Here is a 23,520-nt window from a genome sequence, read left to right on the forward strand (position 1 = left end):
TAACCAGCTGTATCACTGTCTGGTATGAGAACTGTCATGTCTCCACTTCTCTTCAGATGGGGCCTCGCTTCTACTGCCATGTGTTTAAATATGGATAATGCATGGCTTGTCAAGCATTAACCCCAATTATTTTTTATTTTGTTTATTGTTCTTCATGACTCCACTTTTTCAAGATGGTGTCTGTCAGGGATTCGGGCGGCTCAAGCATGCGAACGTGGCATGGTGCAGGCACAAAAAAGGGTGGACGACCCACTTGCGGCTCAAATAAAAACAAACAGGGTTTATTAAATAAAACAGAAAAAAACTACAAAACCAAAAAGGACCACAAGGGGTCAAAAACTGAAGGGGATTAAACAATACTAAATAACAAAAACCGAATATACGTTGAACACTGAAAATATCTAAACCATCAAACATCCATGAAACAACAACAACAACGAACAACAAATTTATTTTTGTATAGCGCATTATCACAACATTACATTGTCCCAAAGCGCTTTACAGCATCCCCACCCAAAGCCCCCAGTGAGTAAGCCATAGGCGACAGTGGCAAGGAAAAACTCCCCAGAAGGAAGAAACCTTGGAAGGGACCAGACTCAAAGGGGGAGCCCATCCTCCAGGGGCCGGCAGGGAGAGTCAAATACAGTTAAATCTGAAACACAAACGGGGAGCAGGGGGGAGATGACAAGCCGGTGCCACCACTCCCTCCAATCGCCAGGCAGCCAGAAGGCAGGGAGCGGGTCATACAAGGAAGATGACACAGGCAGAACGGCAAGCTGGATGCACTGACGTCATTGGTAGTGGCGACGTCACATGTTGCAGGGTGTGCTGGACATCTTGATAGATTGAGGACTCCAGGCAGCACCCCCCAGGAGAAGGTGGTGGAAATAAATGCAATTAGTCAAAGTAAGGGAGACTATAGGCAGTGCTAAAAGTTAGATGAGTGCAATATGAAGTGCAATGCTCCGGCAGATATGGCTATGGCAGCATAAGTAGGAGGGAGAGGCAGGTGGGAATGCAGGCATGGGGAGTCCCTGAAATGTCAGCACTCCAATCCCACAAGCAATTGTGAAGCTAGAGTGACAGCACTGTCAATTCAGTTTATCCAAAGCCAATGGCACCGATCCCCACCCAGCTCTACACCTCACACTATAGGTTTAACTGGGAGTGAGAAGCTAGCTAGAGCTAGAACTAGTGTCCCTATAAGCTAAACTAAATAGGTGTGTTTTTAGTCTAGACTTGAATATTGAAAGTGAGCCTGAAACCCGCACATCCGGTGGAAGACCGTTCCACAGCTGAGGAGCTCTATAGGAGAAAGCTCTGCAGCCTGCCGTAGATCTATCTACCCTAGGTACTAACAGATATCCCGCACCTTGAGATCGAAGCAAGCGTGGGGGATTGTATGTGGTCAGCAGATTATTAAGGTAGTCTGGTGCAAGGCCATTCAGTGCTTTATAGGTTAACAGCAGTATTTTATAGTCAATCCATTGGTAACCAATGAAGGGAGGATAAGACTGGTGTGATGTGATCAAATTTTTTAGTGTTTGTGAGAACTCTGGCTGCCGCATTTTGTACCAGCTGAAGTTTATTTAAGGAACCAGACGGGCAACCAGAAAGGAGGGCATTACAGTAGTCTAGTCTGGTAGTTACGAAGGCATGTATTAATTTTTCTGCATCACGAAGTGAGAGCATCTTACGAAGCTTGGCTATGTTTCGTAGATGATAAAACGCAGTTCTAGTAATACTTCTTATGTGAGCATCAAAACATCCCAGCCAACATGTCCATGTGGGGCCCATGTGGGTTTATGGATGGGCTGAATCATGGGCCCCATTTGGGCAGCCCTACTGGGCCCCATAAAGATTTGTCCTCAGGTTCCATGGTGGCCCCACCTGTGGCAGCCCACCTGGGGCTAATATGGGCTAAACTTGGGGCTCATTTAGGCAGACTCACTGGGCTCATGTATGGCCCCACTACTGAATGCTCATTTGGGTAAATGATGGGGTTTTAACAGGCTAAACCTTTTGGGCAACTGGGCTATATACCTGGGTCCCACAAAGGTTATTTTTCAACTATTAAAGCTATATATAAATTTGGTTAGGCTAAAATCTAAATGTACACCATGTACTATTTTACACAAACTTACACCATTTGCTATTTTTACACAAATTTACACCATTTAGTACTTCTACAATTCTTATTTAATTTTAAAATGCAAGTACATGGCTTATGTTAATAACAGGTAAATGAGGCAAATAATGGCATTAAGATTTCACAAATGTTATTTTCAACTTTGTCAAGACATTTAATAATGAAAAAAATTCAGAATGTAGTTTACTGTAAGTAATGAAGTTTATTAACTGACACTAAATTTTCAACAGAACATTGTCATTTGTGAATGCAAAAATACATTTTTGAAACAAAAAAAAAGCAATAAGTGAAAAGTTGAAACTATGGCTGAGGCCTGGCTGCAGCATCATGCCTACAGAGGAGAAAAACAAAATGCATTAAAATTCATATTATAGTCATTTATGCAAAACAAAAACTAATAAATCTAGCTTTTGTGTTTGACAAAAAAGCTTTCATACTTTTCTTAATTCCATTTGTGAGTATGCAAGCACAACCAAATTATCACCAAGTGTCATCAGTTTCTGTTTTATTATGCTATGCAGCCTGAACCATGTGAGAATTTCATTTAAAATGTCTGCTCTAGCATTACAGTAAGACAGGATTATATCAATTAAGTTGAGTAGTAAAGAATTATCAATTAAATTAACAGCTCAAACATTAATTGACAGATCTCCAGAATATCTATGAACCCATCCAACATGTATTATTGTGCTGTATCGACTATGGTATGCTATACTACATTTTTTCCCCCCAAAAGATAGCAAAAGAGTACTTTTATAAATTACAATATCACTGACATATATTTAGTGATGCACAGATACCAGTTTTTTTGAGACAAAACTTTGTAAAATAAAGTAAAATTTAAAACAGGTGCTTAACATTTAGACCAGAGGTCTCCAGCTCCAGTCCTGGAGAGCTACCGTCCAGTAGGTTTTCTATCCTACCTGGCCTCTGATGAGCCACACTTGTTCTCAGGTAAATACCAGGGCCAGGTGTGGCTCATCAGAAGCCAAGTGGGACAGAAAACCTACTGGATAGTAGCTCTCCAGGACCGGAGTTGGAGACCCCTGATTTAGACTGTAATTATACAGTGCATTCTTTATCGTATCATGGAATAAGTCTATTCCATGGGGGAAAAAACAATCTTATAAATGCCTCAACAGTACCACCTTGGTATTAGTTGTATCAGAGAATTTTGGTCAAGTACTAGTAATAGCATGAGAATCTGGTATCAGCCCGATACCCTTCGGCAGCATCAGTGGATCACTATTTATTCCTATAAATAAAAACTGATAAGTACTAATAATTTGTAGTTTTATACTTAATTGATCTCTAAAATGACCTGAATAATAATTAAATGAGTAAAATGTAAATGTAGATGTCCAGTGTAGATTCAGTGTAACAGTCACAAAGGAAAATTAACTACTATAAACTTACTTCTGAGAACCTCTCAGTGCACGTTTGCCTCCTCTGTCTCGGGCCCCACCAAGCCACTTTGACACCGCCCTCTCTGCATCCCTTCGACTTATGTCTTTTGTTGAACATTCCTTTTTAAACCTCCTATCAGAGATATGGGAGGGGGGAATATGAACACAAACACAATAAGTACACAATCACAAGACTTCCAATTATTAGACAAATAACACACACACTTATGTTGAATGTGAGAAGGTAAGTTTCTAAGGGAGTGAGAAAGAACATTTTACACATCACTATGCTTAAAATGTCCAAATTTACATAAACATACCATAGAAAACGTCAAAAAGCCGGAGTGTCCCAAATTGTAATTTCCCGTGTCTCCCTACAAAGTTAAATTTCAGGGCCAGGTCATTGGTTAAGATGAAAGACATAACTCTTCTAGTGGCCTCTTCAACAGACCTCCCACCGATATCTCCCAGGAAAGAGACCTAAAGTAAAACAGCAAATGTTATGGAAAATTGCCATAGTCTGCCACTGCAAACAAGTCATGTTTGGTATCATTTGGTAACTTGAAACTGCAATTAGTAGGACTGTACAATTACATTACAATATATCAGATCTAATAACTTTTATATCCAGGAGAGAGCACACAAACATTTCACAAGCCATTTTAGAGGGTCAATATCCACAAAAGCAATACCTACCACATCTTTACTGAAGTCTGGATCCAACAACTTTTGTTCCATTGCCTCTACATCAGAAGGTGTCTTTAAAGGAAACTCAGCTCAACTTAACAAGACAACTAATTTTCACAAATGTATATTTTAACCCCACCACATACCACCACCTAGTTTTCATATGTGAGCTCAAACTTTAGGCGGGAAAATAACAGACCTATCAATCTAGGGCAAATGTCATTTGTAAATGAACACAGTATGGTTAACATCCAAGCGATTATTTAATAATCGTAAATAGAGGAGTACACATTCAAATATATACAACATTATTTTAGCTATGTATAGCTAAAGTACATTAAAATACCAAGTGGTACTTTAATTTGTAGCCATAAATTAACAAATTCGAACGTTTCAGCAACAAAAATGCCATGTTTAACTCGTTTCTAGTTATGTTAGCATGCGTGCTAATTTACAATAAGAATATCATCATAGGACATGACAAATTCTTAAAAGTTATGATGCCAAACTTTAGTAATTGACACCTTTTGTCAGGTTTACTATTCAAGCATTTAAAAAATAACATAACTTACCTCAGACTTGTTCTTCGGACCGCTTAGATTTATTACTCTCGCGCTGCTCCACTCCTGAACGTTAAAATTGCGCGGAAAAATGAATTATGGGATACACGACAAAACAATTAGTGGGAGGGGTGACGGCAACTCATCACCATCCTACCCATAATCCTGATTGTGGGTCAAGCAGTTCTTAACAAATGTATAAAACGAACTAACTTTGCGCGATATTATTGAACAAAAACACCTTTAAACGGTTGATTACTGCTAATTAAAAGAATTAAAAACAATTTTCAACAAAAACAAATTTCAACTGCTTTAACTAGATTATAATTGTCAGTATTACTTCCTGCTTGCTCTTACGCTATGTTGATACCCCCAAAGAAACAGAATCAGCTATAGCACAGTAAATGGAAATGAACGTTTAACGTTTTCTGGTATGCCCACATATTCATTATGTTTAAATGGGCAACCCAAATGGGCCCCACTAATATCCAAAGAACTCACTATGAACATCAAAATGGAAAAACATATTTTTAAACGTATGCACAATAAAAGCAACATAAATTAATATTTTGGATATATTTATGCCAAAATTACAAAATCTTTGTATACCCAAATAAACCCACAAAGGGCCCATGTGTGCCCTATATGTACAGGTTTGCTGGGCTTCCCACATACATCCCACTATAAACTTTCCTAGGCAGCCCAACAGGGCCCCAGTATCAGCCCGTTTACTAGCCCACTTAGAACCCATGCCCACGTGGAACCCGACCAGCCCACTTTAAACCCATGTTGGCCCCACAAGGGCGTGTTAGCTGGGATAGATCTGAATCTACTAGAAGACCAAGATTTCTAACCACTGTGTTAGGTTGTGTAGGAAGGCCACTAATGCTGAGGTGGTGAAACTTATTTCTTGCAGCCTTGGGACCAATCACCAGTACTTCTGTTTTTTCTGTGTTTAACATTAGAAATTTTTTTGCCATCCAGCACCGAATATCTAACAGACAATCTTCTAACCGAGATAGGAGTGATGTCTCATCAGGGTTAACAGATATATATAACTGTGTATCATCTGCATAACAATGAAACCCAACACCATGTTTTCTAATAATGTTACCAAGCGGTAGCATGTATAGAGTAAACAGTAATGGGCCCAGTACTGATCCCTGTGGGACACCGTATGTGACTTTGGTGGCCTTGGATGATTCGTTGTTCACATGTGCATACTGATAGCGATCAGTTAAATATGAGCGGAACCAAGAGAGTGCTGTCCATGTAATGCCAACTACACCTTCTAACCGGTCCAAGAGGATATTATGGTCCACAGTATCAAATGCTGCAGTTAAATCTAGTAATACCAACAGCAATATCAAGCCACGGTCAGAAGCCATAAGTAAATCATTCATTACTTTGACTAGAGCAGTTTCTGTGCTATGGTTTGGTCTAAAGCCAGACTGATATAATTCATTAGTATTATTTTTTTGTAGGAAAGAAGACAACTGACGAACTACAACCTTTTCCATGATCTTTGAAATGAAAGGAAGATTTGAGATTGGTCTATAGTTTCCTAAAACACTAGGTTCAAGATTTGGTTTAACTGGTTAATAACAGCCAATTTAAAAGGTTTAGGAACATATCCAAGCTTAAGAGAAGAGTTTAACACATTTAACAGGGTATTGCTAATCTGTGGTGCGATTTCCTTGAAAAATTTTTGTAGGAATTGGGTCTATGAGGCTTGTAGAGGATTTACAGGAGGAAATTAAGCTCAGGAGTTCTGGGTGTTTTATAGGAATGAAAGATTCAAAAGTCTCATTATTGATAGGCATAAGACTAGCAGGAGTCTGGCAGTCATAGGTAGCTAAGGACGTGCACTGGATGGCCTGTCTAATCTTAGTTATTTTACCATTAAAGAATGTAATAAAGTCATTACTCTTAAGAGATTGTGGGACTTGCGAGTTTAATGGAGAATTCTGTGTTAACCTAGCCACGGATTCAAATAGGAATTTTGGATTGTTTTTGTTCCGGTCTATTAATCTGGAGAGATACACAGACCTAGCAGTCACTAGTGCTTGTCTGTATTTAGACAGGCTCTCTTTCCATGCAGATTTGAAAACTTCTAGTTTAGTTGAGCGCCATTTGCGCTCTAGCTTGCGTGATGCCTGTTTGAGTTCACGTGTATGATCAGAGTACCAGGGGGTACCAGGTTTCTTATCTCTATGCTTTATCTTCTTAAGTGGAGCTACAAGATCTAGTGTACTACAAAGGGATTTATCCATGTTTGCAGTCGCCTGTTCAAGTTCATTTATACACGATGCTTCAGATGTAAGGCTGAAGGACTGTGGAAGTTGTTTCATAAATGTTGTTGTAGTTAGTGAGGCAATGGAACGTCTGATTCTGTACTACTACTACTACTACTACTACTACTACTACTACTACAACAACAACAACAACAACAACAACAACAACAACAACAACAACAACAACAACAACAACAACAACAACAACACACACAATGAACCACTAAGGAACTAAACAGAAGCAGGAACTAAAATACTAAAGGGGTAACGAGACTAACACAGGACAGGTGAGACTAATTAACAAAGACCAGGGAAACAGGGCACAGGTGAAACTAATAAACTCACAGGAACTAAAAAACAGGGAAACTAAGAACTAACCCAGGGAAACAGAAACCAACACTAGGGAATTTAAACAGGTAAAGACACAAGCAGGGGCACAAGGAACAAAACCAAAACCAACTACAAAATCAGACACAAGAACTAAAGAAACTCAAATGAAACACTAGGGAGCAAAATACAAAAACAGAGAAGGCGGGATTCAAACAAAGGATAGAAGGGTACACAGACAACCACATGCTCAACACATTGAGCCACATGACCAGACAGGCAACAGGGGAGAACAAAGACTAACATAAAGAACGGGATGACCAGCAATGCCTGCTGGCCAAACGGGGAAGGGACACGGTAGGACCACAGCAGGGGCTGACCCTGACAGGTGTCAGAATCAGTCCCTATTAGCTTATAGTATCTTCCCCTGTTCCCTTGGCTGCCACATGGCTTCCAGGCTTCCCTTTTGTAATGGCTAAGTTTTACATTTTTGGCTCTCGGTTTATTTCTGTTCTGTAAATTGTTTGCATAATCAGTCCACAATAAACAAATTAAAAAATTAAGTCCTAATTCAAAATTCTGAAATACCAAAAGAGTTTCCCTGTTTGGGTTGTTACTTCAGTACTGTTACTGGACCAGAAATCAATGGAAAAAAGAAAGTACTGTTTTTTTAGCACCGAAAGTTTGATACCTGGTGCAGTGGAAAAGAACTTTCAGACCACAAGACATTAAACAGCAGAGAACCTCATCTGGGTCTCACTTCTCTGACCTGCCATCCAGCAGAAGGTACTACAGCATCCAGCATCTCAGACTGCCACATCTTCTTCATCCACACACCAAGGCTCCACAACATCCTAATGCTCCCCACCTCCAATTATTATGTCAATTCATGTAATTTCACTACTTAAATTAACTACAAACAACTCTGTTGCCACAGATGAACTCTATAATCTGGATTGCTTCCTGCACAGCATCACTCGTGGAGTGTAAATTATTACCCTACTCACCCTCATTGTGATCTCTCTTGGGCAGCAAATTGTAAATGTGTGACTCTTGACGTCACTTCCTGCTCCTCGATAGCGTCTGCATGAGACACACCATGCTGGTTGGTGTCCCAAACTCTTTTCCTTTCAAAATTTTAACTGCATTCATATTTATTTTTAATTGGAACTTCTAATTCGAAGGGACCAACAATCGATTAGACTTTTAAACTTTCCACTAAAGATCTTCAAGCTTATTGGGCTCCTTCTGCCCGGATGCACAGGCTTTACAGCAACTCTTCTTCATATTCCCCCAACAACGGAAGAACCAACTTCAATCTGCATAACAAGCACCAGTGTAAGTGAGATTTTGTTTTAAGTAAGATGGCTAATGATAATGTTGTTTTTTGTAGTGAGTGTAGAATGTTTAGCCTTAGTTCATCCACCAGGAATTATAGTTTAAATAGCGATAATTTTATCTGTAAAAAGTTTAAGGTAGTAGAAGCTCTGACAAAGAGAGTTATACTGTAGAGCTAGAGTCGCGCCTCCAAACATTAGCACAGTTGCCAGGTAGCCAGTTAGTTGCAGGTTCGCAGTCAGGGAGTCTGGGGGCTTCAGATTTAGATAGCATGGCCCAAACTCCTGCATTAGAGCCCATGCAGAAGGGCAAGTGGGCGACAGCTCCTGAGCACCATTATCCATCTATCAGTGTGTCAAAGAGGTTTTCCCTGCTCAGTGAAACACCCACTGAGATGCCTGTTGAAAGTGCTCTGGGCCCGGTTTTTCAAAAGGTTTAATCCGGATAAAATTGATCCGTTGAATAGTTAGACACTATTTCTGATTTGGATTTGTTTGGGATTTCAAAAATCAGTGATTGCCATTCTTTGCATTTTTTTTGGTTATTCTGTAATCATTGCATGCATCACTAATAAATATTCTAAAAACAAAAATATTTTCAATTGTGATGAATATATATATCAATTAGTGACAGAGTAAAATTTATAGTTTTTGGTCAATTTTGACAGCTGTTTGGGGGATTATTTTATGAGGCCAAACTCTTTCTACTTTGCTGTAGGCCTATACTGAAAGGCTGAATAAGTTAAAGCCTACCTAATCACTGTAGCCTGACAGATGAACAAATAAAATTAAAACCTTATGAATAAATAGGATATCTTGTAAGATACTGCATGATCCAAATATAGTATTATTTGATACATTTTTAAAGTTTTCATTACATTTTGGGCATGAAATCCACGCTGAATCCACCCTTCTGATGGGATCAGTTTAATCCAGATTTTTTGGATCAAAGTGATCCAAATCCTACAATAAAGTTCTGAAAAACCCAAACTAAAGGTTTGATCCGGATCAAAACCAAGATTGGATTACATGATCTAATCCGATTATGTAATCCGTTTTTTCTTTTGAAAAACCCATTTTCAAGATTTGATCCAATCCTTTATGCGAAATCCTAGTGGATTACTTTTGAAAAACTGGGCCCTGCTGGTGATAGGTAATTCTATCCTACGACACTTGAAAATAGCTAGACCCTTAGTGGTACCAGCAGTCGAGGTAAATTGTTTACTGGGAGCCATAGCGCCAGACATCAGGGCCAATCTTAAGGTGCTGACCAGAAATAGACGTAGATATTCCAAGATATTTGTCCATGTCGGCACCAATGACGTCAAACTCAGACAGTCCGAGGTTACAAAAAGTAATACTAAAGAGGTGTGTGAGCTAGCTAAGACAATGTTGCAGGCAATAATTATCTCTGGCCCCCTCCCAGCTAGACGTGGCTCTGAGACCTACAGCAGGCTTTGGTAGCTGAACTGCTGGCAGTCAAGGTGGTGCTCTGAAAATAGCTTAGGTTTTGTAGACAACTGGTCCACTTTCGAGGGAAAGCCTGGTCTTTGAAGCCGGGACGGTATCCACCCCTCATGGGAGGGTGCTGCCCGTTTTTCAATGAACTTAGCAGCTAGCCTTTAAGCAGGTACAGGTTTTGGCGGCCATTGTCAAACCGGAGCTAAGGCCAGGCCGCAGGCAGAAAGGCTAAACCGACCGCCTTCGAATTGCCATGAGTCGTCACCTAGGTACCACCATATTGACATTGTCTCTGTGCCCCAAACCAAAAATAGTTCATGTAGACTGCAAAAAGCGTCTTTTTCAAATTTAACTTGTATTAGTAAGTAAAATTTATTTATAAAGCACATTTAAACACAGCTATTGCTGACCAAAGTGCAGTATACCAATAAATAATAAAATAAAATATTAAAAATGATAAAAAATTACAAAAGAAAAGACTAATTAAACAAACAAATGCATGGTAAGACAAGCAGAACAGGTCATACAAGAATAGACACACTAGGACACAGGAAATGAGAGAATTGGGGCTATGGGAAAGCCTGTGAATAGAGGTGAGATTTTAATCTAGATTTAAAGACGGGAACAGAGGGGACACATCTAATATCTGAGGGTTCCATAGGTGAGGAGCAGCCACAGCAAAGGCCCTATCACCTTTCTGTTTCAGACGTGACCGTGGCACATATAGAAGTTAGAGGACCTAAGAGACCTAGAGACTGAATAAGGCTGGAGAAGGTCAGTAATGTAAGCAGGGCCTTGCCCATTTAAAACTTTGAAAACAATGAGTACAACTTTAAATTGAATTCTAAAATGGATGGGGAGCCAATGCAGGGAAGCCAAAACAGGGGTGATATGTTCCCGCTTCCTTGTTCCAGTCAACAGTCTCGCCGCTGCATTTTGGACCAACTGCAGACATGTTAATGAAGAAAAGGGGAGGCCAAGGTAGAGGGAATTGCAGTAATCTAGCCAAGATGTAATGAAGGCATGGATTACTTTTTCCAGGTCATTATAAGATAGGAATGATTTGATGTGGGAGATGATTCGAAACTGCTAAAAACTGTTTTTGACAACAGAGCTTATCTGTCTGTCAAGACAGAGCCCTGAGTCCAGAATGACCCCTAAGTTTCTGGCATGGGATTTAACACATGGGGTAATGTGACCTAATTTGTCAGCCACAGTGTTAAATGATTTAGGAGAACCAAAGACAATGACTTCAGTTTTATCACTGTGTAACTGGAGATAGTTATTTGACATCCAAACTTTAATGTCTTCAAGGTTGAACCGAGTCAGTGGATTTTAGTGGAAGGTACAATTGAGAGTCATCTTCATAAAAATCAAAAGAGATATTATATTTTCTAATGATGTCACCCAGGGGGAGCATATATATGTAGCCGGGTGAACAGTGTGCGCCTTTAGGCTGTTCGGGTGACTTGACATGGTATGTTTTACCATGTGGCTTTCTTCCCTATTGCGTGAGTGTTGGCACTTTAAGATTTGTGACGCACGGGTTTGGCCATGACGCGGTACGCCCGTATGGCGTCGGGAGCCAGGAAGTAGCAGCCCCGTGGATCGCGGAGACACGTTGGCTGGAAGACGGGCTAGCTGTGATATCCCCCCCCCCACGCTGAGGGCCGTACTGAGCAGCGGAGCGGCGTAAGTAACAAAGTGGCCGGTGGATAGGACCATCCTGTGTTGTAGGCACTAGCTTATGCGAAGCTGTGTATTAATGTGAATGCTTTTGTTCGGTTAAGAGGGGAGATAGGTGACTGCACAGACTCCAGGTTTCGCGTTCCCTTAGCACACAAGCTATGCGACGGAGTCCGATTGTGAGTTAACAGATTTCCTTTTTTTTTTAACAAAATGCTTTCTTTTGGAGTTCTTGTGAAATGGTTGTAAAAATGTTCTTTTGGTAGAACTGTATTACCAGGTAAATCACTGTATTTTCTGTTGGGGTAATTGTGTAAGAGAAGTTTTGTGAGATTACTGAGGGCGACACGTTGTAATGGGACTGCAAAACCTGGGTTTGAGTTTATGGATTGTGTCGCTATTATAAAGTGTTGCCTTATTTTTTGTTGTATTTTATTTTCTTTATTAGGAACTGGCCACTACTGTTGTCTATAGTCCCTATAGCGTGTATTGTCTATGGGTTTTGTCATATATCGTCGTCTGTATATTGTATTGTCAGTAGGAGGTCCTGAGTAAAGTTTTCCTTTTTTTGTAAAATTGTCTTTTCTTTTGTATGGTGTTACGATCCCCGGTCTAGGGTCAGGGACCGCCAGAAAGGTAAGGGAAAGGGGAAGACAAGATACTACACCTGACTCCCTCACCAAAAACACACATTAAACCACAATCCGCAAAACAAAGGGCAATCACTCCTTACGCACCAAGGTGATAACAAACAAACAATCAATACACGAAGACAAGAACTCACGGTATCCGAGGGGCAAGCAAAGGAGAGTAGTCGGGAGCCGGGCGAGAGATCAAAACCAGTAAAACAACAAACCAAAGCGAAAGTACCGAGAAAGGGAAGAAGCGAAAGTCGTAGTCAAGAAAGAAAGCAGTCATACATAGAATAATCCAACAATCCAAAACAATCCAACAAGCAATCAATGAGCAGAGCTCCTGGGGTTCGTCGCCGGCCGGCTCTTCAGCATACGGAAACGGAAGTGATGCATGACGCATCGCAGGAGACGTAGGCGGGGTCGAGACGAGGAGGCGGAGCCAAGTTGCAGTCGGCGAATGATGACAGAGTTGGGAGGGACGGAGGGACTTCAGGGACACATTCCTAGAACACGGCACGTAACAATGGCCATTGTTTTAAGGCCTCAAAATTCCAAAAAGTTAATGCTGTTCTCTAACGAGTGCAGTCGGGGAATAAAGACCCACGAGAGAGTTAATCTTTTCTGTGTTTGGTCGTATTCTTTATGATTTGGCCACTCCACTACATATAGGCAGAAAAGCACTGGGCCCAAGATGGACCCCATAGGAGATAGGAGCAGTGGATGAGGAAAACTGATCAATGGACACAGAAAATGTCCTCTGTTTAAGATAAGAGCTGAACCAGTGAAGTGCTGTCCCCTCGATACCTACCCAATGTTCTAAGCCAGCGAGAAGAATATTATGATCCACAGTGTCGAAGGCGGCACTAAGGTCCAATAAAATCAGGACTGCATTATCAGCTGAATCTAAGGTGAGCAGCAGATCATTAGTCACTTTGAGTAGGGCTGTTTCTGTACTGTGAAGGGCTCTAAAAACAGATTGAAAGGGATCCAGAATGTTATGCATGTTTAAAAAGGGGAGCAGCTGAGAGAGATCAGCTTTTTCAAGTACCTTAGAAAGAAAGGGAAGCTTGGAGATGGGGCGGTAATTTTGTAGGCAATTAACATCAAGATTATGTTTTTTAAGCAGGGGTTGGACAACTGCATGCTTAAAACATGCAGGGACGATGCCAGATACAAGGCATGAATTAATAATCACCTGAATACTGGGGCCAATTGTATCAAATGCATCCTTGATTATATTGGAAGGGACAGCATCATGGGGGGATGAAGTAGGTTTCATAGGTTTCACGAAATCACTAAGCTCAACAAGGGACAAAGGTTGAAATTGGTGGAGTGAGGCAGTTACACCAAAGCCGCCTTGTAACATAGCAGATGAAGGGAGAGGGAACTGTGATCTGATGTTGTCAATTTTGCTAATAAAAAATGTCAAGAATTTCTTCCGGACTAGAAATCGGGGATGCAGCTGAAATAGCAGAAGCAACTGCCTTACTGTGAAAACTGTTAGAAAAGTGTTCTGCAGTAAGTGGGTTTATGTGATGGGAGTAGCGGCCTGGGGCTCTAACCGATCGCAGAGAAGCAGAGAGTGTGAGATCAAATACAACAGGTTTATGATCAGAGAAGGTAGCATCCTCAATCCTTATATTGTCAACAGAGAGACCATAAGATAAAATAAGATCAAGAGTATGACCCTGTATGTGTGTGGCCTTGTTTATGTGTTGAGTCAAACCAAAGGCAACTAGTACACCACAAAACTATAAAGGTCCAAAGGTTTGCCCGGACAACAAACATGAATATTAAAATCACCCAGAAGCAACAGGCGGTCATGTACTGTAACAACATGTGAGAGAAGTTCAGAAAATTTAGTTATAAAGTTCTTGTCTAGCTTGGGGGCCCTATAAATCAGTGCACAGACCAGTGGGGTCGTAGCAGATTCCACTTTTACACACTGCACACTGAAAAAAGTAAACCAAAGCTGTCGTTTGTTTAATGTGTTTTTTCTCATTCAATTAGTTAAAAAAATATTAATTTGCTTTTTTAAACTAAGCTGTCTAATTTATGCTTATGGGTGAATTGTTTTTTTTAACTTTACTATAATGCTACTGACATCTACGGAAGAGGATTAGGGCCACCATGAAAATATTATTTGAATTCTGACTTTAATCTCAGAATTCTGACTTTAATTTCAGAATTCTGACTTTTTTCTCAGAATTCTGACTTTAATGTCAGAATTCTGACTTTAATCTCAGAATTCTGACTTTTTTCTCAGAATTCTGACTTTAATCTCAGAATTCTGACTTTAATCTCAGAATTCTGAGTTTAGAAAAAAAAGTAAGAATTCTGAGATTAAAGTCAGAATTCTGAGATTAAAGTCAGAATTCTGAGAAAAAAGTCAGAATTCTGAGATTAAAGTCAGAATTCTGAGAAAAAAGTCAGAATTCTGACTTTAATCTCAGAATTCTGAGAAAAAAGTCAGAATTTTGACTTTAATCTCAGAATTCTGACTTTAATGTCAGAATTCTGACTTTTTTTTCTAAACTCAGAATTCTGAGATTAAAGTCAGAATTCTGAGAAAAAAAGTCAGAATTCTGAGATTAAAGTCAGAATTCTGAGATTAAAGTCAGAATTCTGAGAAAAAAGTCAGAATTCTGAGATTAAAGTCAGAATTCTGAGAAAAAAGTCAGAATTCTGAGATTAAAGTCAGAATTCTGAGATTAAAGTCAGAATTCAAATAATATTTTCATGGTGGCCCTAATCCTCTTCCGTAGACATCAGGGAACCAAATCGAAATTTTTCATTTTGATCAAAGCGCTTTTATTAGGTTCAGTGTGATTTGCACATGCGCAGTCTTTAAAATGTTGTTTTGGTGGTATAATTCCCGCCTCAAACGGGAGTATGAAGTTGAAATGACGATTGCTGGTCAGCCAACATAACTTTCAGCGGGACCCGAAGAGAGTAGCTGCTTCTACAGAAAGGTAAGATTTAAACTCTGAAAAAATATAAACACTAATTAAAACTTTGCTAAAGATTATATATATAATCTTAAATTAGTTTCAGTGCGTGAGCAAGGACACTTCCTGCCAGGAATCACTAAACTAAACTTTGCTAGGAAAAGTTAACGTACAGCTAACAAAGGTAATACACAATTTATGTCTTGTTCGGATTGAGTATTGAGCCCGAAAATTCTCTTACTGGGGGACGTTGAGAATGTCTTGGTAAAAACTGTTGGAAACAATGCGCTTATCGTTAAATAATACAGTGATGTTGCAATTTAACAGAGCATGGCCTACAAGACTATATAAACGTTTGTTTAATTGACCCAAAAATAACTCGTAAAATAACAAAATTATTCATGACATGTCAAATTTCAAACAGTACTGCTAGCCACCGGTCGCATTTTTATTTATCTATCTATCGATTTATTTATTTACTGGGCATATTTCTGGTGCTAGCCTGCTACACTTCATGCAGAGCACACACAACAGCCTACACATAAAGTGAATGCTGAGAGGCCAAAGAAAAACAGCAACAGAAATCGTTTTGCCAAGTTGTAAAGTTTGATTATTTTGGCTGTTTTGCCGTGAATTATTATTTTTTTTAAATTGAACATTAAATCCAAACGGAACCCGTTTAGAAATATTTTGATGTTACACTCAAATAATGCCAGGCGTCTTTAAGTGGGGGGGGGGGGGGATTCTGATTGGCTATATGGCGGGTTCACTATATGGCCTCTGACTCATATCAACCATTCGGTTTTGATGGAAAAACAGAGCTTTCTGAACCACTGAATCAAAGTGAAGCAGCTGAGTTATAATAATTCACTGTTTAGAAGCATTTAAAAAAAAATAGGATCAAATTGTTTTGAAACAGCAAGGCACCGGAATGTATAACAACAAGAGTTCAGTGTTTTTTTATATACGTGTGAGTATGTAAAATATATGTGTGTGTGTGTATGTATATATCTATATACATATATACATTTTATTTCATTGGTACAATCATTCTAAAATACCTAACGTTAAAGTTTTCCTTTTTACTTCAGGAAACCATCCACCAGATACATTGTACTTCTGCCGTGCAACCTATTTGGAAGTTCTGAGTCAACCTTTGGTAAGTTCTGTGTACAATGTCATCAGTGCATTTGTGAACATCAGATCACTCTCCAATAACCCTGTTCTTCTTACACATCACCCCCTATGTTTTTCTTCAGTTATCAATGCATGCGTGGAAATGTAAAGACTGTGACCATTCATATTCAAGAAGATCTGAACTTCTAAAACATTACAAACTTTATCATCAACATTATGGACGGGGCCGTTCTTATCCCTGCACTTATGAGAATTGGCCATGCACGTGCAAGACATGGAAAGCTTTGCTGACCCATCTAAGCAAATCCCATCCTGCTCAAAAATCCACACAGAAAGGGAGTATTTCACTATTGAAGTGCAACATCTGCGACAACAATCAACTTTCAAATGAGACGGACTATTTTCAGCACATTGGAACACATCTGAAAAATTATCAATCTGTCAATTGCATGTTTGTTGGTTGTTCATATAAAACAAATCTTTATGGTGCTTTCAGAACTCATAAATGGAGAAATCATACCGCCATACAATTCACGATTACCCTCCTGTTATGTTGCGGGTCAAATTGACCCATTTTAAAGTTTGAAGATTTAGGAAAAATAGTTAAAAATTTTTTTTTAGTATGAAACTACTTCCGCTTGCCTTAATTAGTGTAATCAACATATAATATGAAAATGGTTCATCTCATATATTTGCAACCACCCCCCTGAAAGTTTATATCACAGATACTGTTCGGGTCAATTTGACCCAGCAGTAAAACTGGAGGTAAAAGGGTGTCAGAAATGTCAGAGTATTTCTGTCTTTGCAATTGTGAGACATATTTCACTCCAATCACACATGCACAAACACACAGACACACACAGACACACAGACACGCACATCCACGCACACACACAAACACACAGACACACGCATACTCGTAAATCTTACATAAGCAGGACATAGGTTCCAACCATCATTTATGGGGACACCACTTTCCAGGGGTCTTACAGGCATGAAAAAAATCAAGCAAGCATATATTTCTTTTAGGAATGCATTACTCACTTCAGATTTAGGCTATCATTAAATATAGATTTTACCTATGTTGCAATTGTCAGTTCTGAGGACATCCAAAATTTCCATCTTTCAGGGGACCTAATTTGCATACACGCACATTTTTCACACAATACTTACACAATGGGGGCCTAATTTGCATACACACAAAAAAATGTTAGACACCCTAGAAAGCATATTTTAACATACACAATACATGACTAAGAATTGGTTTACTTTTTAGTGACTGAATACTTTATTAATCAATTTTGCTTTTGACGAAAGAATGTAGTGAGGTACATTTTGTCTTCAACATACATGACTCACGGAAATGCCTATTCAAAGAAAATATATGAAATTTTGATGGTCTCTTCTAATTCACAGCACCCCATCCAACCACAGAATAATACCGTTTTGGCTGGTTACTTTGATGATGAGCATACGTTTATACACACAGATTTGCCCTGGGAGTTAACATAACTTTAAGTAACTATAAAGAGGTACTCAAATGCAATGACGCTTAAAGCTTCTGAACATTATTTTCCATTTGAAAATAAAAATGCAAACATTTTCCCCCTAATCATGGCAATTATCACCATAAAAAGGCAAGTAAAAAACTAAAAACACTTTACCATTTTTTCTTTCAACAACCAAAAATTTCTTTTGCAGCTACTTACAAAACTAAAATTTTACCTTATACAGTCAACTTAAAAATCTGGGGGAAAATAAAATATACATGTATTAGCTGCAGTATCTATATAAAACAGATTAGTCACTTAAGCTACTGACTTAAATTGACTGTAGTTTTCTTTTGCTAGAAACAATTCGGTTATGAACATAATATTTGATACTCTGCCAATCTCTGTCTTTGAGAGCTTCAGGTTCTTTGTTCAGACATTTATCACAGTCTGCTTTCCCTGGTACCCGACCGGTTTGGAGGAATGATATCAGATGTCTCTCAACAGCCTGAATTTCCGTTTGACTCCATTTTTTCTTTGCCTGTATTTTTGGCCCGGCATTTGTTCCTACACAAAGAATAAAGCCATTTTACTGTGTATTCTAAGGCATTCAGTAAGAATTCACTACGGATAATAAGTAGGCAATATCTGTCACCTTTAGAGTATGATTTACCAGTTGTCACTGAGGTCCTTTGCCTCTTTTGTATGGTAATTTCACTCTGTACAGGAGGAACGTTGTTCCTGATGAATCAACGACAAACCAGAAATTAATTTACCAAAACAGACCAAACGGGAAAAAATTTAAATTAATTAAATGACCAGTTGATGCCATTAAAATACCATTCAAATCAGTTTTGCCAACAAAGTTCCATGACGCATATTAAAATCGCATTGTCACGTGAATGACAATACTCTTGCAAATACCTTTATTCAGCAGCTCAGAATCCACTTCACCTTCACTCATGAATTCCTCCTCAGTAAGCTCACCAATCCTCTCTGTCAAAATGGAAAAAGCAAAAACGGAAGTTATCATTCAAATGTAGGACTACATGAAGTTCTATTCTATTCTATGGAGCACTTCATTAATTTAATCATCTAAAACTCAGTGACCTTACAGCTAACAAGCATTAAAAAATGCATAGATATAAAACATTTAAATAAAATAAACATCCCATTCGCCCAGTAAACATCCCAGTAAATGGGCACATCTCTGCCCAAATAATTCTCAATGAAAACCTGTACTAGTTTATAACAATAAGACTGCATACATAAACTTGAACAAAGCTGATGTAAGCTCCTTAAAATTGTCATTTATATGAGCCCATTTCTGATCATTTCATAATCGTAATGGAATAGTTGTATGTAGTAGTGAAATTCAAGACAGACATTTCTTTATTCACCCAAAAAGTGAAACTTAGAATATTAACCCTGCAATGAGAATTGTTAAATGTCTAACAATTAATAAATAATTCTGAATTCATTAAATCCTCCACTGCTAAATCTTGTAATTTAAATGCACAGACCAACATAACCACTAAATATAGACTCTTATAATAATAAATTGTACTTTGACATATGAGCATTTGAGCATAATGAGTGAATGAGGCATACCGTTTGGGTCAATGTCAATTTGGTCCAAATTCTTTCCCTGAAAATCAGCTATCCTTCCTTTTTCAAGTGCCATCAGCACTTTGCTTACTTTAGCCAGCTGCAATGTTTTTTCTGGCAGTCTGTAAAATTCGCGATGGACCCTTATATCATGGCCTAGAAAATTGGCAAGCTGATCCATTTCAGTGTTGCTCATGTTTAGAACAGTTGACAGTGTTGCAGCATGCTTTCGTAGCTTCGTTGATGTTAATGCCTTAGGACAGGAAGCATTGCAAGCAAGAGAAAATCTCCTTAAACAGTCAGACCCTCTGATGTGGGTCATGGCTAATGGTCGAGCAAACATATAGTTATTCTCTTCTAGCACTCCACAAGACTCCCTGTTCTTCACTAGCAACTCCAACGCTTGCAACATTTTAGGTGTAAGTAATACAGGAACAGGTCGGCCCCTTTTCCCTCTGATGACAAAAAAAGTAGTGTTTGCACAAGGTTTTCTCAAGCTCTGAAAGAGCCCAGTCTAAGTCATCATGATGGTCAGAGGTGTCCCTGGAGAGAAATGCCGACAAGGGCATTCTTGAAACTTCTCCTTCCCTGCGCCTGTTGAATAATATTATTTCAGCCAAGCATGCTTTAGCAAGAGCAGACCAGTTTTTGACCGAAGCCTCAGATGACAACTGGCACACACCCTCATCCAGCGTTTTGTCCAAATAAGCATGCAGTTTTTGCACATCTTGCGTAAACGGTAATAGCGAAGGTGCATTCCACTTTATTTCTGCAGCATTCCGTCCAGCGGTGGCAGACACCAGCTCATTCCACTTCTCTTTGTGGACTTCTTGAAAGTCTGTGGCTTTCTTCTCCAGTACTTCATTACCTGTAATTAATGCTTGAGCTTTAACAAGTTTACTCAGCTTCACTAAGCTGTTTCCGAGTTTACGGGCAAGAGAGGGGATTTTGTATTTTTCCGTTTCCCTTTGGTATCCACATGTGATCTGAATTGCTTTGATAACTTCCAAATATTTTGAGGGATTAATAAAATCTTCCATTGTTTTTAGTGATGTACATTTTTTGGCTGTAACCAAGAGTCTTCCAAGTTCTCGCAAAGTCTGTCTAGTCCAGGTTTGTGCTGCATCACTCGATCCTTTTTTGTTAAGTAAATGCTCCCCAATTTTAATTATGTGACTGTCGTTTTTCAGGGCTTTTGTGACTTCATCAGCTTGCATGCCACTAAGTGTCTTCCATAATCGTTTACTGACTTCAGAAGGTGCAGGCTCTGCAAAAGCACAAAGTGCTTGCACTCTATTTTTTCCCTGAACCGACTTAGTGCCTTTAGGACAAAATTTACACAGTTTCACATGTCGCCATAAAATCTTTCGAAGAAATAATCCCTGGCAATACGCACAGTGCAAGTAGTCATCTCCTCTACTTTCATTGTGTGGCTGTTTGCAAGCAACAAGTTCTCCTTTACCCGTCCTAATAACAGCTGCATTATGGGCAAAGTTCCCTTTATTCCTGAGAAAATCTAAATGCATTCTCCTCTGTTTTGACCCCTTTGAAAAACTACAGGCCTTTGCTACCTCTCTCTCATTCTCATGTTTTTGTTCAAGGTGTCTTGCAATTTTGCTGTAGGGTTGCATGCAATACAAGCAGTAGTGTCTTTTACTGTATGCTCTGCCTCCACCGCACTTCTTCTTTACAGCAGACACCAGGACAGCATGTTTCCCTCCTTCCCTAACCTTACTTGTGGAAACAGCTATATTACCATCATCTTCCATCTCCTCAGAACTGCAGCTGACTTCTTTATCCACTGTAGTACTATCAGGAGCATTCCAATTAAACTCATAAGAGGCACTGTCTTGAGATTTCTGATTTGATATGGAAGCTGACAAATGTGAGCAACTGCTTTCACTGTCCTCACTTGAGTTGGGAACATAGTCCTCACCACTCTCTGACAAGGAATCAAAGAGCTCCTCTGAACCTTCAGGAATGAACTCTTTCATCTGGAAAAAGCAATATTTTAGATATGAAAATGTAAGGCCAAATGTACAATACAAAAACCACCGTTTCAACATTCAGATCTTCACCTCAACATCTAGACCAAAAACAAGCTACTGCCATCATCACTGAAATGCCTTATCATAAGAACATAAGAAATTTACAAACGAGAGGAGGCCATTCGGCCCATCAAGCTCGTTTGGGGAGAACTTAACTAATAGCTCAGAGTTGTTAAAATCTTATCTAGCTCTGATTTAAAGGAACCCATGGTTTTCGCTTCCACTACACTAGCAGGAAGACTATTCCATACTCTAACTACACGCTGTGTAAAGAAGTGCTTCCTCAAATTTGTTTTAAAATGTTCTCCCGCTAATTTCCACTTATGGCCACGAGTTACTTTATGGCCTTACTTTTATACTCCGTGTTCTTCTGAGTCTGGGTACACATTCATCAGCAGCAGCATCACTATCTGAGTACTGGGACTGAACAAAATGAACAATGATATTCAAAAACGAGACATCTAATTAGCATCCACATCAACTGAATTTACTTCATCAGAAAATTCTGTATATTTTCTTAACACACTGACTGAAAAAAAATGCAATGTGTCAAGGCTACATTTGCACAAATTATGCTTAAATATAATTGTGTGGGCAGCTCTGCTCCATCACACCCATAGGGTTGGGGTTTGAATCTGGCCTCCGATACTGTGTGTGTGTTAATGTTCTCCCCATGACTCTGTGGGTTTGTGCCCACGGACACAGGCACATTAGCTGAATTTGGGTGTCTAACTTGCCACATTATTTGTGCTCAAGAGACAGACTGGCGTCCGGTCTTGGGCTGTTCCCTGTATTGTGCCCATTGAAGCTGGGATGGGCCCTAGCCTCCCACAACTCTGCACTCGATAAGCAGTGAAATAATGAAAGAATTATTCCAAAGCACAGCGAGACGTCCATTTAAGGAACTTTGAAATGATGAAGAACGCAAGCTTCAACTACCTTACTGTCATGATGAGCATAGATAAAAACACTTACCTGTTGTCCAGCTGAATCAGAAGTAACCGATCGGACATCTTCATCTGTAACCATTTGGCTGGTCTCGCCAGAATCCATGTCGGTCTTGTCTGCTGTCGTGTCATTTGTCAAATGCTGTGAAGTGGTCAACAGCTTAAGTCAGCAGGCAGGTAAATAACTTCAAAATCAACCACCACCTTTGGTTTGGTGTGATACACAGTTTGCAGTGTAACTGAAGGACCCCTTTTCCTATAACAATGGCAACTTGCATCGTCTTTGAAACACACATCAGTCATAACTTACTTTGTGGGGACGCCGTGAAGGCATTAAAAAGACTATCCAGTTTTCTTAAGAAAACAGTGTTGTCACTAAATCCTGTTCAGCCATCTAAGTAATAGTGAGAAGAACTCAAGCATAAGCATAAATCATACAAAAGGTGATCGATGCAGCCGACACGTCATGATATGCTGTACAAACGTGTCTGGTACACACCTTCCTTGATTTTAAAAAATAAGAAATTTATGAAAAAGTGTTACAGGCAGAATAAGTAAGAGAAGTGGACATAACATATTTACAAAATTTCATTTTTCAGCTGCAAAATACAAGTTTGTTTTAGTGCCTCACGCAGTCCCCATAAGGCTAATTTTGTCTAAAAGTGTGTTTGTGTTTGAACTCTGAGCTGAAACTCGCAAACGTGCTTAGTGGGGACATTTTACACACATTTCCTGCTGGTCTTCATGGGGACATTTTCGTTGTCAATGACTATTCTGACTGAGTATAAAAACACAGTCAG

General features: G+C 39.3%; 1 long non-coding RNA gene across 1 annotated transcript; it reads right to left on the minus strand.

Annotated features, from left to right (window-relative positions):
• Positions 1-2,331: 2,331 nt before the first annotated feature.
• LOC140590939 (uncharacterized) lies at positions 2,332-6,375 on the minus strand. Its single transcript, XR_011991844.1, has 4 exons — positions 4,252-6,375; positions 3,876-4,035; positions 3,566-3,688; positions 2,332-2,480 (listed from the first exon to the last, which is right to left on the minus strand). It is a non-coding gene; the product is annotated as an uncharacterized lncRNA (long non-coding RNA).
• Positions 6,376-23,520: the final 17,145 nt, after the last annotated feature.

This window comes from Paramormyrops kingsleyae, chromosome 5 (assembly GCF_048594095.1).
Source record: "Paramormyrops kingsleyae isolate MSU_618 chromosome 5, PKINGS_0.4, whole genome shotgun sequence".
Classification (NCBI taxonomy): Eukaryota; Metazoa; Chordata; class Actinopteri; order Osteoglossiformes; family Mormyridae; genus Paramormyrops; species Paramormyrops kingsleyae.